The sequence below is a fragment of the Rhineura floridana genome, chromosome 4 (genome assembly GCF_030035675.1).
Source record: "Rhineura floridana isolate rRhiFlo1 chromosome 4, rRhiFlo1.hap2, whole genome shotgun sequence".
Lineage (NCBI taxonomy): Eukaryota > Metazoa > Chordata > Lepidosauria > Squamata > Rhineuridae > Rhineura > Rhineura floridana.
Genome location: NC_084483.1, coordinates 192,681,447 through 192,696,864, shown reverse-complemented (window position 1 = coordinate 192,696,864; position 15,418 = coordinate 192,681,447). Strand labels below are relative to the sequence as shown.

Below are 15,418 nucleotides of genomic sequence, written 5' to 3'. Positions count from 1 at the left end.
AAATATGCATTCTTTATCACTTTTGTACTCCTAGCTGATCTGAGCTAGCACTGTATGCAAATGGCCCTTTCAAAATACTCCATGCTGTTTGTGGGCAGAACAATGGGGGGGGACTTTCACCAAATGCCTCCAGGGGAGGGAGAAATTCCACCATTTTTCAGGAGTAGGGCTCACCATTACCCAAGAGGAGCCCAACTTTGTTCTGTTGCACTATGGTGTTTTCTTGGTGGGGGGGGGGAGGTGCCACTGCTGGCATAATCAAAAATGGTCACCATTTATTGACTCTGTTTGTTGCACCTGGTGAGTGTTGTGCATCCTTCACAATGCCTCAGATCTAGTGTCATTCTGGGACATGGGAGTGAGGGGCAGGGGGAGGGATGGCAGTTGCGACAAAAAGAATGGTGGAGAATGTTTGGAAAAAGTTCTGTAGTGTTGACTTCTGTTTCTAGGGAGGTGATTACAAAACACAATTACAAAAGCTGTGCTCCACTGCTCCAGAGCATCAGAGTGGTTATTGCTTTATCTTGGGTAGCTGAGCACCATTCCCCCCTCTAAGGACTCAAATGCAGGCTGCTTGGAGGGTGTATAACTAGGTGTCATGCCAGAGTTCTTCTTCATTATTGGAGTTAACAAGTCAAATTGATTTGCCAGCTAAGAACAGCCTTGCACCCTGCCTCAGAGTTGGAAAAGAGCTGTTTGTGTGTGAATCCTTTTCTGTATGGGAGCTGAGCGAACTTTCCTGTGCTGGTTTACGTATGTATGTGTGATGTTACTAGGGAAGACCCCTCCTTTTTATTGCATCTGTTAGCTTTGCAGAGGAATCTGGCCACTGTTGAAAACAGCATACTGGACTAGAGGAGACTTGTTCCAGCAAGGGTCCATAAGACAGGGAGTTATCCAGTATGGGAACAGGGCTGCAACACTGATGCACTCTCACTGTCTTTTGTGATACATATTGTTAGAGGCTTCCAGTGAGAACTCTGTGGGTAGGTAATGTTATCATTGGGAATTGTCTGGCCTGAGACAGTACCTGGCCAGCATCCTAGACTTGAAGAAAGTGTGGTGATAGCCCTTAATGTTCTAGTCATGCATCGCTATGGAAGCAAAGAATGCTCTTAAGTCTTGTTTGAGCAGCCCCATCTTCCCTAGGGCTACACATGCACTTCAGCTGGGTGTTTAGACCCTCTTTTGGCACAGAAACTGCCTTGGTTGCCCTGCATGATGACCTATGTCAGGAGAGAGATAGCGAGTGTGCCCTTGTTAATCCTCCTTGATCTCTCAGCGGCTTTCAGTACCATTGACCATGGTATACTTCTGGAACAGCTGTCCAGGTTGGGGGTGGATGGCACTTCCCTGTGGTGGTTTTGGTCCTACTTTGTCACTCTCAGAAGGTGGTGTGTGGGGAGTATTGTTCGGCCCCATGGAGCCTTCAGTGAAGGGTTCCTCAGGGTTTAATTTTATCCCCTATGCTATTGAACATCTACATGAAAAAGCTGAGTGGGGTCATCTGGAGATGTGGAGTATGTTGTCAGCAATATGCTGACAACACACATCTCTGTCGCTCCTTTACATCTCCAGGTGGCAGTGGATGTGCTAGACCGATGTCTTGCCTCAGTAATGGACTGAAGGAGAGCCAATGAAGCTCAATCCAGACAAGACCAAGGCGCTGTTAGTGGGTGGTTGCCTAGACCAGATTGAGGGAATGTGGCCTGCTCATGGGGGCATTACACTCTCTCTGAAGGAGTACGTGCATCATTTGAAGGTACTTCTGGATCCATTACTGTCACTTGAGGCTCAAGTGTGCTCAATGGTGAAGAGTGCCTTCTATCAGCTTAGGCTGGTGGTCCAGTTATGACCCTATCTGGACAGGGATAGCCTGACCTTTGTTGTCTATGTTCTAGTAACCCCTAGGTTAGATTACAACAGTGTGTTATATGTTGGGGTGTTCAGAAACTGCAGCTAGTGCAGAATTCAGCAGGCAGATGGGTCACCAGGGCAAGATGATTTGATCACTTAACACCAATTCTAGCACAACTGCACTGGCTACCAATTAGTTACCTTAATTCAAAGTGCTGGTTTTGATCTATAAATCCTAAATGGCGCAGAACCCCAATACCTCAAGGACCACCTCTCCCCATATGAACCAACCTAGATCCTGCATTCAGCATCTCAGGCCCTTCTTTGTGTGCCTCCTCCGAGGGAGGTGTGGAGGATGGTGACACAAGAACAGGCCTTCTCAGTGGTGGCCCCTCTGCTTAGGGAATGCTCTCCCCAGAGAGGCATGCCCAGCACCATCATTATCTATCTTTAGGCATCAGGGAAACAGATTCCTCTTCTTCCAGGCGTTTGGCTCTTAATTTTTTGGAGGGCGTTTGGAAGGCTTTTGACATTGCAACCTCTTTTAGGGGCTGGGTTATTCCATCATCTTATCCATGTATTGTGTTTTTTTTAACTTTCTATTTGTGTTAGTTTTATATTGATTTTAATCTTTTTATTGTATGTCATTTTGGGTTCATTTTTATGAAGAAAAGTGACCAATACATGTATGTATGTATGTATGTATGTGCCACAGGGAAGGCAGAAGCCAGGAAGCTCAGTCCAGGGAGCATATTACCATCAGCCCTACAAGGGACCATCAATGGTCTGAGAGAACCATTGGTGCAGTCCCACTGCCTATCTTCCCTGGAGTTATTTAAGGGCTTTTTATGTGCCTTGAGAGAAGACTGAAGAAGATATGCCCATGCCAGGGTGCTAGTGCCAGCAGCTCCTGAAGGAGGGCTGCAGATATTTTGTCCTAATTGTAATTATATTTTAAAATTGTAAACCACCTGGGATATATTGGCAGAAAGGCAGGGTATAAATGCAATAAATTAGCCATGGGAAGCCTCCAGAATGTGGGCCAGTTTAGGCCCACAGGCCTTTAAGAACATAAGAATAGCCTGCTGGATCAGACCAATGGCCCACCTAGTCCAGCATCCTGTTCTCATCATGGCCAACTAGTTGCCCATGGGAAACCCACAAGCAGGACCTGTGCAAAGAGCGCTCTCCCCTCCTGCAGTTTCCAGCAACTGATATTTGGAAGCATACTGCCTCCGTCTTAGAAGCAGAGCAGAGCCATTATGGCTAATAGCCATTGATAGCTTTATCCTCCTTGAATTCGTCTATTCCATCTGAGGAGACCCTGTGGGTCTGGTAAAGATGCAGCTGAGTCATGAAGGGGGCTTACAAGACAAAGGCATGCACAAAGCACAGTGCTTTGTAAGGGCTGACAATCAGCGGATCATTGGGACCTATCATCTGTGTATGAAAAGAACAACAGATTGACATTTGGAGACTGAGAAAGACCCAGAGACACAAACTGAGTTTGGGATCCATAAGTATCTTAGGGTGTAGACTGTCTCCCATGGAGATCAGGAGCAGTGGGCTTTGGCTGTCTCTTGGCGTGTTTCAGAAGTGTCTCTCCCTATAATCAACTTGTCTTCTCATATATATGCTAGTGTGGCATACTGGTTAAGGTGTTGGACTACGACCTGGGAGACCAGGGTTCGAATCCCCACACAGCCATGAAGCTCACTGAGTGATCTTGGGCCAGTCAATGCCTCTCAGCCTCAGAGGAAGGCAATGGTAAACCCCCTCTGAATACCGCTTACCATGAAAACCCTATTCATAGGGTCGCCCATAAATCGGAATCGACTTGAAGGCAGTACATTACATTTCCCCCCTCATATATATATATATATATATATATATATATATATATATATAACGCTGAAGTTCACTTGGCCACAGACAGGTGGTGCTGCAAACTACAGCATGATTACAAATGATGGGCTGGATGGATGAGGGGCAGAGTGTGCAAGGCCATCAGCTGACCAGTACGTGCAGCTGTGAGGTGATTGTGTGAGGCAGGCTGGCGTCAGGCGAGCAACTTGGCAGCAGTAGCCACACAGGAACAACTGGCAGCATTGGGAGTTTTGACAAGGGGCTGGAAAGTACATAGGTTGTTATTCCTGGGTGGTGGGATTGGCACGCAAAGCACGCAGGGGCAGCAGTATATTCGTAAATAAACTCAAATATTACAAAATGTTAATAAGCCTCCAGTGACCTCCTCCCAAAAGAAATCACACCTGGGTGAGGGCTGCACCCTTGGAACTTGTCTTTTCTTAGAGCAGTAGGAGAGTGTAACAATACTCACAGTCCGGTCTTGTGCATTTGCTCCTAAGTTCAGCAGGACTTTCTCTCAAGTAACCATGCATGGCATGAAAACCATGCTTTGTTGAGGACTAGTTCAGAATATGCATTATATTGCGTAATAGGGGAAAGAATGACAACTTTATCCCTCAGGCCAAGAGCTGTGTTGTCTCTTTTCACCACAGTATTCCCTCCCCTCTGGATTCAGTTGCTGTTCCCATCGTTACAATTTTAGTCCTGCAAATTAATCAGAGGCCCCGCCAGCAAAACAGCAATCTCAGAAGGTTTAGGATGACAATAGAACTTGATATATTTATTTATATAACAGGGAATGGAAAGCAAGGGGGGGAAACTGTATGTTTTGATTATTTTAAGCTTTGCCAATATGGGATGGTGGAGAAAATAGCAAGTCCGCACCATATGCCCAATAAAGGCATCATTAGAAAAGCATTAGTAGATTAATCCTGCCCACTGTGTGGTTTATATGATTTGGAATGCAATAAGGTAAGTTCATTAGTTTGCCTTCTTAATGTTTTCCACTGTACCTCAAAGCAGGCGTTCACAATTCCACTGAGGCGCAGCAGATCTCACTAACACCTGTCAAGATAAACACAGGGCTCTCTGGGGAACTTGGCTTGGCAACATAATAGAGGAAATCACAAGGGCAAGGAGGAGAGGAGCAAGTCTGCCACACACATAAAATGGGGACGTGCTCCCCCTGTTCACTCCCTGAGCAGCGAAAACCTTTGCAGGACGAGTTTCCTTTAGCTTTGAAGAAAGGAAGCATCAGAGCCTGGTCCTGCCTGTAGTGGTCTTTTGTTTGGATACCAGTGTATAGGCCAGGAGCAGGGAACCCTTTTCAGCCTGATAACCTCATAACCAAGCTTCCAGGGGGGCACATACCAGCGGTGGGCAGGGCCAGATGCAAAAGTGAGCAGAACAACAGATGTGACTTTTAGTATACTTTTCCCTGACAAGGAAAGGTTGAAGCATTTGGGGCTTTTTAGTTTAGAGAAAAGGCGGGTCAGAGGAGACATGATAGAAGTGTATAAAATTATGCATGGCATTGAGAAAGTGGATAGAGAAAAGTTCTTCTCCCTCTCTCATAATACTAGAACTCGTGGACATCCAGTGAAGCGGAAAGTTGGAAGATTCAGGACAGACAAAAGGAAGGACTTCTTTACTCAACGCATAGTTAAACTATGGAATTTGCTCCCACAAGACGCAGTAATGGCCACCAACTTGGATGGCTTTAAAGGAGGATTAGACATATTCATGGCAGATAAGGGTATCAGTGGCTACTGGCCACCATCTATGCTCTGCTTCCATAGTCGGAGATAGTATGCTTTTGAATACCAATTGCTGGAAACCGCGGGAAGGGAGAGTGCTCTTGCACTCAGGTCCTGCTTCTGGGCTTCCAACAGGCATCTGGTTGGCCACTGGGAGAACAGGATGCTAGACCAGGCAAGCCATTGGCCTGATCCAACAGGCCCTCCTTACAGTAGGTTACATTCCCTCTTTGTGCAGTAGGTTGCATTCTAGTCTCGCAGAAGACAGAGGTTACCCCACCCACCCACCCACCCCTCTATCCCAGGCAAGCAGGAGACATTATCAAGGACACCTTCCATCCAGGCGAAAGCACACAAGGGGGCTGTTGGGGAGAGAATCCCTAGGGCCAAATAGGGAGACACGGAGGGCTACATTTGGCTCCCAGATGTTCCCCATCCCTGGTATCAGCTAAATAAGGATTAACAGGGAAGCCGTGGCAATCAAATGTTAGCAGTTGCACCTCTCTTCCCCCTCTCCCCAAATTCCATCCATTTCTAAGCACAGGAAAAGCCATGTTGTTTCTCAAATAGTTATTCCTAAGTCAGAAGAGAGGAAAGATTCCATCCCTCTCATGGAGAAATGTGACTTCTGATGACATTCCAGCTTGCTTTTACATTTTAGATACATTCCAGCTTGCTGTAACCACACAAGTCACCAGCTCGTTTCATGTACCCAGTGCTAAGGCAATAATACAGTGGGGGGAAATGGACTGCCTTCAAGTCGATCCCGACTTATGGCTGCCCTATGAATAGGGATTTCATGGTAAGTGGTATTCAGAGGGGGTTTACCATTGCCTTCCTCTGAGGCTACTCCTCCCCAGCTGGCTAGGGCCTGCTCAGCTTGCCACAGCTGCACAAGCCAGCCCCTTTCTTGTCCTCAACTGCCAGCTGGGGGGCAACTGGGCTCCTTGGGACTATGCAGCTTGCCCACAGCTGCACAGGGGGCAGGGCACGTAACCCCTGAGCCACTCACTGTGGGGGTGATCTTTACCTGGCCGTTGACACCCAGGAGACACGAGTGGATATTTGAACTCACAGACTCTGGACTCCCAGCCAGGCTCTCCTCCCCACTGTGCTATACCAGCTGTAATAATACTGTATAAGCCTTTTAAAAAGCCCACCCAGTTGTGGCAGGTTTGTTTTCTCATGTGAAGCTCCATCAGGTAAGGATAAAGACCTATATGGTTTTTTTTGGAGGGGCCCAGCTGGGAGCCAGGTTTGGCTTTGGTATCCCTAACCAAGAACCTCTGGCCCCTAATCCCTCACCGAGAGCCTAAGATAGGTTCCAGACCTGTGAGCTGAGATGTGCACAAAAATTATACATAATCTCCTAAGAATTAAGATATTTAGCAACTTTCTGTTTGAAGATATAGAGTAATTACAAAACGTTGAACCCAAAGACCCATAGCTGGCCCCTGATCTGCAATCAAGGTTAATAGATAGTTGAACTGTGACTGCGACCCTCGACATTTGGCAGGAAGCGCCAACGAGTTGCCATTTCTATTGCACCATCAATGTGCATCGTATCTTATATAGTACAAGATCCCTGCAAATCCCTGCCCTGAAAAGCTTACAACCTAAAATTCGATACAGGGGAAACTACAGAGGAAGGGGATGGAAGCAAAGCCTACGGAGAGGGAAGCAAAACGTGGTTGTTTTCAGTGGCAGGAGCCACAAATTGTTGCAGGCTGAGTTATGGAATTCAGAGAGCTAAATCCTTAAGTTAGTTGAGTTGGACTATCTGCCCTGAATCTGATTTACAGCCAATTAACCAAACTGTTAGAGTTTAGGCTCATTTGAGTCCAAGCATTTTACTGAACTGGTTTGCGAGAATGGTCTGATATATGTTTGGAGGCTTGGGCAGGAAATTGAAAGAGTCCTGCCTGTTGGACCCTTTTTGCCCCCGAAGCTGCTGTTCCTTCTCCCCGTCCCCTCTTTGTGAACCTGATAGTCTGCAAGCTTTGAATTCTGGCTACATCTACAAATATATGGGTGTCCCCATCTGAAGGTTTGCAGCAGCTAAAAACAGAATGGGAGTATTTACGATTGCCTCCTGTGCGTGTTTACTAAGGGAGGAAGTCCTGCTGAGTTTGATGGGATTGCAACCATGCAGAGCTGAATCTTACCCGTGCTTCCTTACAAGACCGTCCCACTGTTTTGAATGGGGCTTACTCTTGAGTAACTGCACATAGAACTGCAGCCTTTGACTCTTTAAGCCATCATGTGATTCTTTTCTTTTCCAAATGAGGGATCTACACTATTAAAGCAATGTATCAGCCAGTGGTCTCAGAAGGAGAATAACCATAAGTTCTTGAGTTCCCAAATGCAAATGCCCTTTGGGGAAAAGGCAGGAAAAGGCAGAAGGAAAATTAAGATGCACTAAGCCAGTGTGGCATAGTGGTTAGAGTGTTGGGCTATGACCTGGGAGACCAGGATTCGGATCCCTACACAGCCATGAAGCTCACTAGGTGACCTTGGGCCAGTCACTGCCTCTCAGCCTCAGAGGAAGGCAAAGGTAAAACCACCTCTGAATACCATTTACCTTGAAAACCCTATTCATAGGGTTGCCATAAGTCAGGATCGACTTGAAGGCAATCCATTTCCATTTCAAGTTCAAAGAGTCAATTGCACCTAAGCAAGTGTGTAATCATAGAATCATAGAGTTGGAAGGGGCTTATATAAGGCCATCAAGTTTAACCCCCTGCTCAGTACAGGAATCCAATTTAAAGCATACCTGACAGGTGGCTGTCCAGCTGTCTCTTGAATGCCTCTAATGCCAGAGAGCCCACCACCTCCCTAGGTCATTGGTTCTATTGTCATACCACTGGTAACAGTGTTTTTTCCTAGTGTTCAGTTGAATCTGGCTTCCTGTAACTTGAGTCCATTATTCTGTGTCCTGCACTCTGGGATAATTGAGAGGAGATCCTGGCCCTCCTCTGTGTGGCAACCTTCAAGTACTTGAAGAGTGCTATCATATCTCCCCTCAGTCTCCTCTTCTCAAGGCTAAATGTGCCCAATTCTTTCAGGCTCTCCTCAGAAGGGCTTTGTTCCAGCCCCTGATCATCCTCATTGCCCTCCTTTGAACCTGTTCCAGTTTGTCTGCATCCTTTTTGAAGTGTGTTGTCCAGAACTTGACGCAGTACTCAAGATGAGGCCTAACCAGTGCCGAACAGAGGGGAACTAGTACTTCACACAATAATTTTAACATCTGCACAATCTTATGTGAGGGACATGTTATTTTGGCAACTCAGGGTTTTCTTTGTTCTTTTTCCTTGGAGGACTAGAATTTCAGCAAAATCATTTTTGTGCAGGACATGGAATAATGGGCTCAAGTTGCAGGAAGCCAGATTTTGACTGAACATCAAGAAAAAACTTCCTAACTTAGAGCCATACGACAATGGAACTAATTACCTAGAGAGGTAGTAGGCTCTCTGACACTGGAGGCATTCAAGAGGCAGCTGGGCAGCCATCTGTCAGGAATGCTTTGACTTGGATTTCTGCATTGAGCAGGGGGTTGGACTTGATGGCCTTATAGGCCCCTTCCAACTCTACTACTTTATGATTCTATGGTTTCCCCTCCCTTCCACCCAGCACTGATTAGAACACCCCAACCCACAGGATTGCTTTGGGCCCCTGCCCTGAAGCACTCTATACTTGCCGAAACATACTCTTGTCAGCAGCAGGGTTGTTTTCTTTTTTTTGAAAAAAAGATGCTGCAATCTCCCCTGATTTTAAATAAGGCATAGTGCTTACCATACATTTTAATAATATTTACCCACAGATGCTTTAAACTTTTACCTCTCATTTAAGAGTGTAACTCTGAGAACTAAGAACTCCTAATTAAGCGTTTTCAATAAAACATGAAAAGGGTGAGCATGTCTGGCAGCCACAATTTCCTTGAAATTGGAAAGGAAATGAGGTGTGTGTCTGCTTTCCCCCCTAGCTTTTGCTTTATGTTACAATCCCTTTTTGACAACTACAGCTTTCTCTGCTATTTCTGCCCTCTTGCCCCTTTCAGCTCCAGCCTTCCTGCCTAAGGAACTTAGGGCATGTGACAGGGAGTTTTATCCTCCCTACAACTCTGTGAAGTAGGCTGGAAAGTGGTGATTTGCTCAGGACCCCCCCTCCCAGTGTATTTCACAGGTGAACAGGAACTTCAGCCTGTGTTTCCATTGCCCAGCACTGCACTTTCCTCCTTCTGCCTTTATTTGTTCACAAAATGCCTCATGGCTGGGGTATTCTTTCTTATTCATCTCACCTTAATGGCTTTTGCTGTGAAACTCAACAGCTTTAGAGGTTTTGAGGGCCTTAAGACTTGAGTCTACTGCTCTGTTGCCAGGATGCACACAAGTCCTCTAAGTCCCATAAACAAACAAACACACACACACTTAACTGCATTGCCAGAGCAGCCTGAAATCTATTTGCCAAAGCTGATTCATGAGAAGCACATGACTGGATTTCAACTATGTCAACAGTTCTGACAAACAATACTTTGACTTTGCAGATAATTAATGAAGCTGCAGTATCTTGCCAAATGTCTAGTGCATAGGAGCCTGAATTTTAATTTGGGGAGAACCAGAGTTTAAGAACCTCTCCTCAGAGGTGAATCTGATACCTTCATTATACAGCTTTTGTCCTATGCTAACGACACACCTCTTTACTCTGGTGTATCTATTTCTCTTAAGAACCACCCTGCTATTCTGATTGTAAATTGTTTTCACTGATATATATCAAAGACAGTTTTGAAAGCAACAAACAGAACTTCACTCAAGCTTGCTCTGGATCTCTATAAGGATTCCGTTAATCACCTAAAAATATATATGAACGTAATTGTGATTAACCAAACAGAGGTTTTTATTGTATTAACAAAACGTTTCAGCTTCCCCTCTGAGCATTCCATCCTCAAAGCTCTATAACTGCCACCTTGGTAACAGCATTTGTATGTTAGCAGCTGATGAAGGCCGAAGCTGAAACGTTTTGTTAATACAATAAAAACCTCTGGTTAATCACAATTACGTTCATATATATCATCATCATCACCTATCTGTAAAATGGAAACAATTGTGTCTTACTTCACAGGGTTGTTATACACATAGTGATTGTGAAGGGTCATATTCACCATCTCCAAGCTGCAAAAACACTCATGCTTGTATTAACATCAGTTGTTGTTATGTGCCATCAAGTCGATTTCGACTTATGGCGACCCTATGAATCAGTGACCTCCAATAGCATCTGTTATAAACCACCTGTTCAGATCTTGTAAGTTCAGATCTGTGGCTTCCTTTATGGAATCAACCCATCTTTTTGAGTTAGGTGAAATATAACTCCTTCCAGTTTTACAGTTTCCCTTTATGGGCAGATGCTCATGAACAAAAAAATAAAATGTGCACTAATCCTAAGAGCCTGAAGGCTGGGAGAGGCACTGTAACACAGTTTTTAAACATGTACTGTATGTCAAGGGATGCAGCCACCCTTGAAAGCCATCATGCTCTCTTGGGAGCTGTCCAGCATCTGAAGACACTCACTAGATGCCAATATTGTAAGAATACAAGAGGACTTGCTGCTGGATCAGACCAACAGTCCATCTAATCCAGGATCCTGTTTCTGATGGTAGCATATCTGATGTGCTACAGGGAAGTGTCCATAGAGGTATGAAGACAGCAGCTTTCCCCTCTCTTACTTGTCTCCCAGCACTTGGCATTCTGATGCATACTGCCCTCTCAACAATTTAATTTAGATACCATGGCTAGTTTCATTCTGTTAACCCATTCCCATCCAGATGCATTGAGCAGGGGGTTGGACTCAGTGGCCTTATAGGCCTTTCCAACTTTACTATTCTATGATCAGATGGACTGAAGATGACTGGATTTCTGATTGGCCACTCATTCCCTTGAACCTGATATTTGTCCAACATGCCACATCCCCTTGCTACTGCTTTTAAATTCCCCCTTGGTTTGTGTCCTGCTTTGCCATTACCCGGCATACGCAGGGGGGTAAAGAAAGGCCGGGGAAGGAACTGGCAATCCCACCCCATATATACGGTCTGCCTAGTAAACATCGCAAGACGTCACCCTAAGAGTCGGAAACGACTCATACTATAAGTGCGGGGACACCCTTACCTTTTGCCATTTAGAAACATAGGAAACTATCTTATACTGAGTTAGACCATTGGTTCATTTAGCTCAGTATTTCCTACACTGGCTGGCAGAGGCTCTCTTGGGTTTCAGACAAGGGTCTGTCTCAACCCTATCTGGAGATGCTAGGGATCAAACCTGGGAATTTCAGTCGGACAAAGCACACACCTTTTTTACTAAGCCATAGCTTGTGAATATATATTAGTATATTTGACTGTGTGCAAATTACCTATGTATAGGTTCATCTTTAATATATTCAAGTATATCTCCATAATAAATTTAGCAATGCTAAACATTGTTCTTGTTGTTATGAAAAGGGATTTGTGCCACTGGCACGCATCCCTAGTACAAAGTCTAATGTAATTGCCCACAATAACCATTAAAAAAATAAAAGTAAATTTCCTACTTTCCCTCTCCACAGAGGAGTTGCGGAAAGTGGCTTACAAAAAGCAAATACAAGACCCACAGTACAGACCAGTACAAACCCCCTTTGCCCCAGGCTTGGGGGAGGTCAGGTTGGATTGGGCAGAGGCGTCCCTCCGCCCAACCCTACTGACCTTTGCCTGCCACCACCTGTGGGGTGATGTCAGCATTACTCCATGAGTGCAGAGCTCCTGTTCTGCCCACTAAATGGGTGACTGGGCAGAAATGCCACCAGCAGGATCTCCACCAGCAGTAGCTGGTGGAAAGTTTTCAAACAGGGTGTTCCATGGGTGCTGAAGAGCTTAGGCAGCCCTGCTGGTGCCACACGATGGTATGAGGCCCAATCTTGGACTGATCCCTGTGGCAGCTCCAGGCTGGTGCAATGATCTGCCTGCCATGTGGACCATCACAGGGCTGTGGATCCGGTGGTGGCTCCGTTCAACCCTAACGGAGAGCTGCAGCCTAAAACACAAGTTATCAAGCTAAAAACAACAGCAAATCTGGTGAGTTGGCAGAAATATCAGTGCTCCTGATGGGGTCTAAGGCATGCTTGTGTATGTGTGTGTGCAGGAGAATTGCCCTTCTACTCTCCTTGAATAGTCTACTTGCCAGAATGAAAGAAAGGCAACTTAAGAGCCCCCAGTTGATCCAGGGGATCTTAAGTCTCTTTCAATGCCCTTTTAACTTACAATGCGGCCAATTAAAGTTTAAGCAAATCAGAGAGGCTGAATAAAAAAAAATGGGTTGTTATCTAACTATGTATGAATCAGGCCTTCAGTCTTCATGCACGTTTTGTACAAATGATGCTGATATTAACATCTACAGGTAAATTATCCCTCGGGTGTATTGAATGTTGTCCTCTCTGCTATTTAGATTTGATTCAGGATATGAGTGACAGGCTGGAAACAAACGTGTAATTCTCACCCAGACTTTTCCAGTTGGACTGATGTAGCTACTTTTTCCTTTCATGTGATTAAGAGGGGCTTTTTTTAGCATGAGCAAATCGTCGGTTTAGATGCATATAGTGTTAATCTGCTTCTATAAAACACAGGGCAAAAATGATATGCATTACTTTTCTCTTCAGTTTTCTTGTCAACAAAAGCACACGTGCTTGAGACTGAATTTCCAAATCTTGCAAAAACCATACAATGCGTGACAGGAAGTGTTGTTTGATCTAGCAATGTGGGAACAAAGAAAACTGGAAGTCAGCGTTTAACACCCCCAGGTATGGGGATGGCAAGGATTTGTGTCTGTAACAGGTGGCTGCTTTTGAAGTTTATGGCATTCAGTTACGAGCTGGGATATCCTTTGTTCGTCTCTGATACTTTGAATGGATCTCTGGCTTTTTTCTCTCTTTAAGCACAAGAGGTGTGTCTTTGTGTGTTACCCTTGGGATTTATGTTTATTATTCTTGCAAAGCTTTCCAGAATGTCAACTACTTTTTTTTTAAAAAAAATCTCTCACTTGCTTTTAGGATCCCAAGGCTGTAGCATAATTGCTTTAAAAAAAAAAAAAAACACCCACAAAACTGAGCAAGGACTGAGGAGATCCCCAGTTCAAATAATGACTCTTCCTCAGCTTTTCCTCCTCCCACCTGCAATATGGTGTAAATCCTGACCAGCCTTACAGGATTGTTGTTAAGAATGACTGAAATAAGGAATGAGAAATGTTCTGCCAACTCTGTTGTGTTCACAAGCATGACCCTATTTTATCCTAACAACCATCCTGTCAGGCTGCTAAGCAATAGTGATTGGTGTGCTGAGAGTTTCACAACGAAGCAGGGATTTGAACAGGAGTCTCAGGAGTACCAGTAACACCACCACAATGACAACACACATTCATCTTCTTAGATCTTTCAGTGTTTACAGTTCACAGAAGGGGTGGGGACACTTTCTGGCTCCAAGGGCCAGATGCTTATCCTTGCGCACCAAATTTGGCAGGGGGCAGAGCCACCCTCATGCTAATTGCCTGATGTCACAATGACATTTGGTGATATGGTGCTTTAAAGTCCTGAAGTCGGCACTTCAAAGCATCTTGCATGCAGCAAGGAGCTGCTAGAAGGAAGGTTTCTTCCTTAGGAAGGTGTTTGCGTCGAAACCACGGCTAAAGCGAAGATTTTTTCCCCTTAGGTTTAGGTTACATCCACACCATACATTGAAAGCATGTGGCATCACCTAACGAATCCTGGGAACTGCAGTTTACTCCTCAGAGTGCTACAATTCCCAGCACTCTTAAAGTACAATTCCTAGGATTCTTGGGGAGAAGACATGTGCTTTAAATGTATGGTGCAGGGGAACGGTCATTTTTGCAAGGGTTTCAGTGCTACACACTGAAACTTTACAGAGATCTCTTAAATTCACAGGGATTTATTTAGTTAGGAATGAAGATGGTGCTTTTCCATGTGCTCATATTTGGGCCTTGGGCATGTGATGTTATGGGATGTGTGTTTGGATCCTCTTCATCCCAGGGAATTCTTGTTGTTATGATATAATTATATAATTATCATTAGGGCCGGCTCCCACGTACACATCATTCACTTGATACCAACGGCTGGCAGATGGGTGCATAAACTGGCTCCATTGGAAAACATGTTATTTGGGGATGATGTGAAGCATTATGCAAGTCCTACCTGTGACATAATAGGCATAATGGCCCATTCCCACATGCAAGCCATGGTGGAAGCCACAGAGTGAGGGCAATGTATGTGTGAATCACTCTTTAATAGGAAATGATGATACTGTATTCCATTGTACATGTTTTATACAAACTTTGCTCATGTGTAGTTAATTTTTTCCAAGGCGTCAATGAGAAAACTGTCTGCTGATTTCGCTCCCTCTTTTTGTTTTGCGTCAGGTGATGGAGTGGGTTGGACTCCATGGCCTTATAGGCCCCTTCCAACTCTACTATTCTATGATTCTACGAATCCTTTGGAGAAGGACTGTAGCTCAGCTTCAGACCACACCCTTAGCTCAGCACACCCAGGTAGGGCTAGGAGAGACTCCAAACTCCAGAGAGGCTCTGCCAGTCAGTGTCTGTAGGCAACAGCGAGCCAGACAGACCAGTGATCTGACCTGCTATAAGGCAGCTTCATCATTTTCCAACAGAGTCCTGTCACTGAGCTGAAGCAAGTGGAGGTGAAACAACCACATATCCTCCTCCGCCCCCCTTACCCTTCCTCCATTATCTTCTCCGGTGGAATTTCAGATTGCAAGCTCCTTGGGACAGGGAGCTGATCTCTTGTACTCTGAAAAAGATCAATACATATTTATGGCACCATATAAGTAAGTAAGTAAAGATTAAAGTGATTACGACAGAGGTAATTGTAGTAAACAATAACAACAA

The 15,418-nt window shown here is 45.0% G+C and overlaps 1 protein-coding gene across 22 annotated transcripts in view; it reads left to right on the top strand.

Moving 5' to 3' along the window:
- Nucleotides 1-15,418, top strand: part of NRXN1 (neurexin 1) — a 1,438,606-nt gene that overhangs the window by 896,271 nt on the left and 526,917 nt on the right. The gene's annotated exons all lie outside the window — the stretch shown is intronic.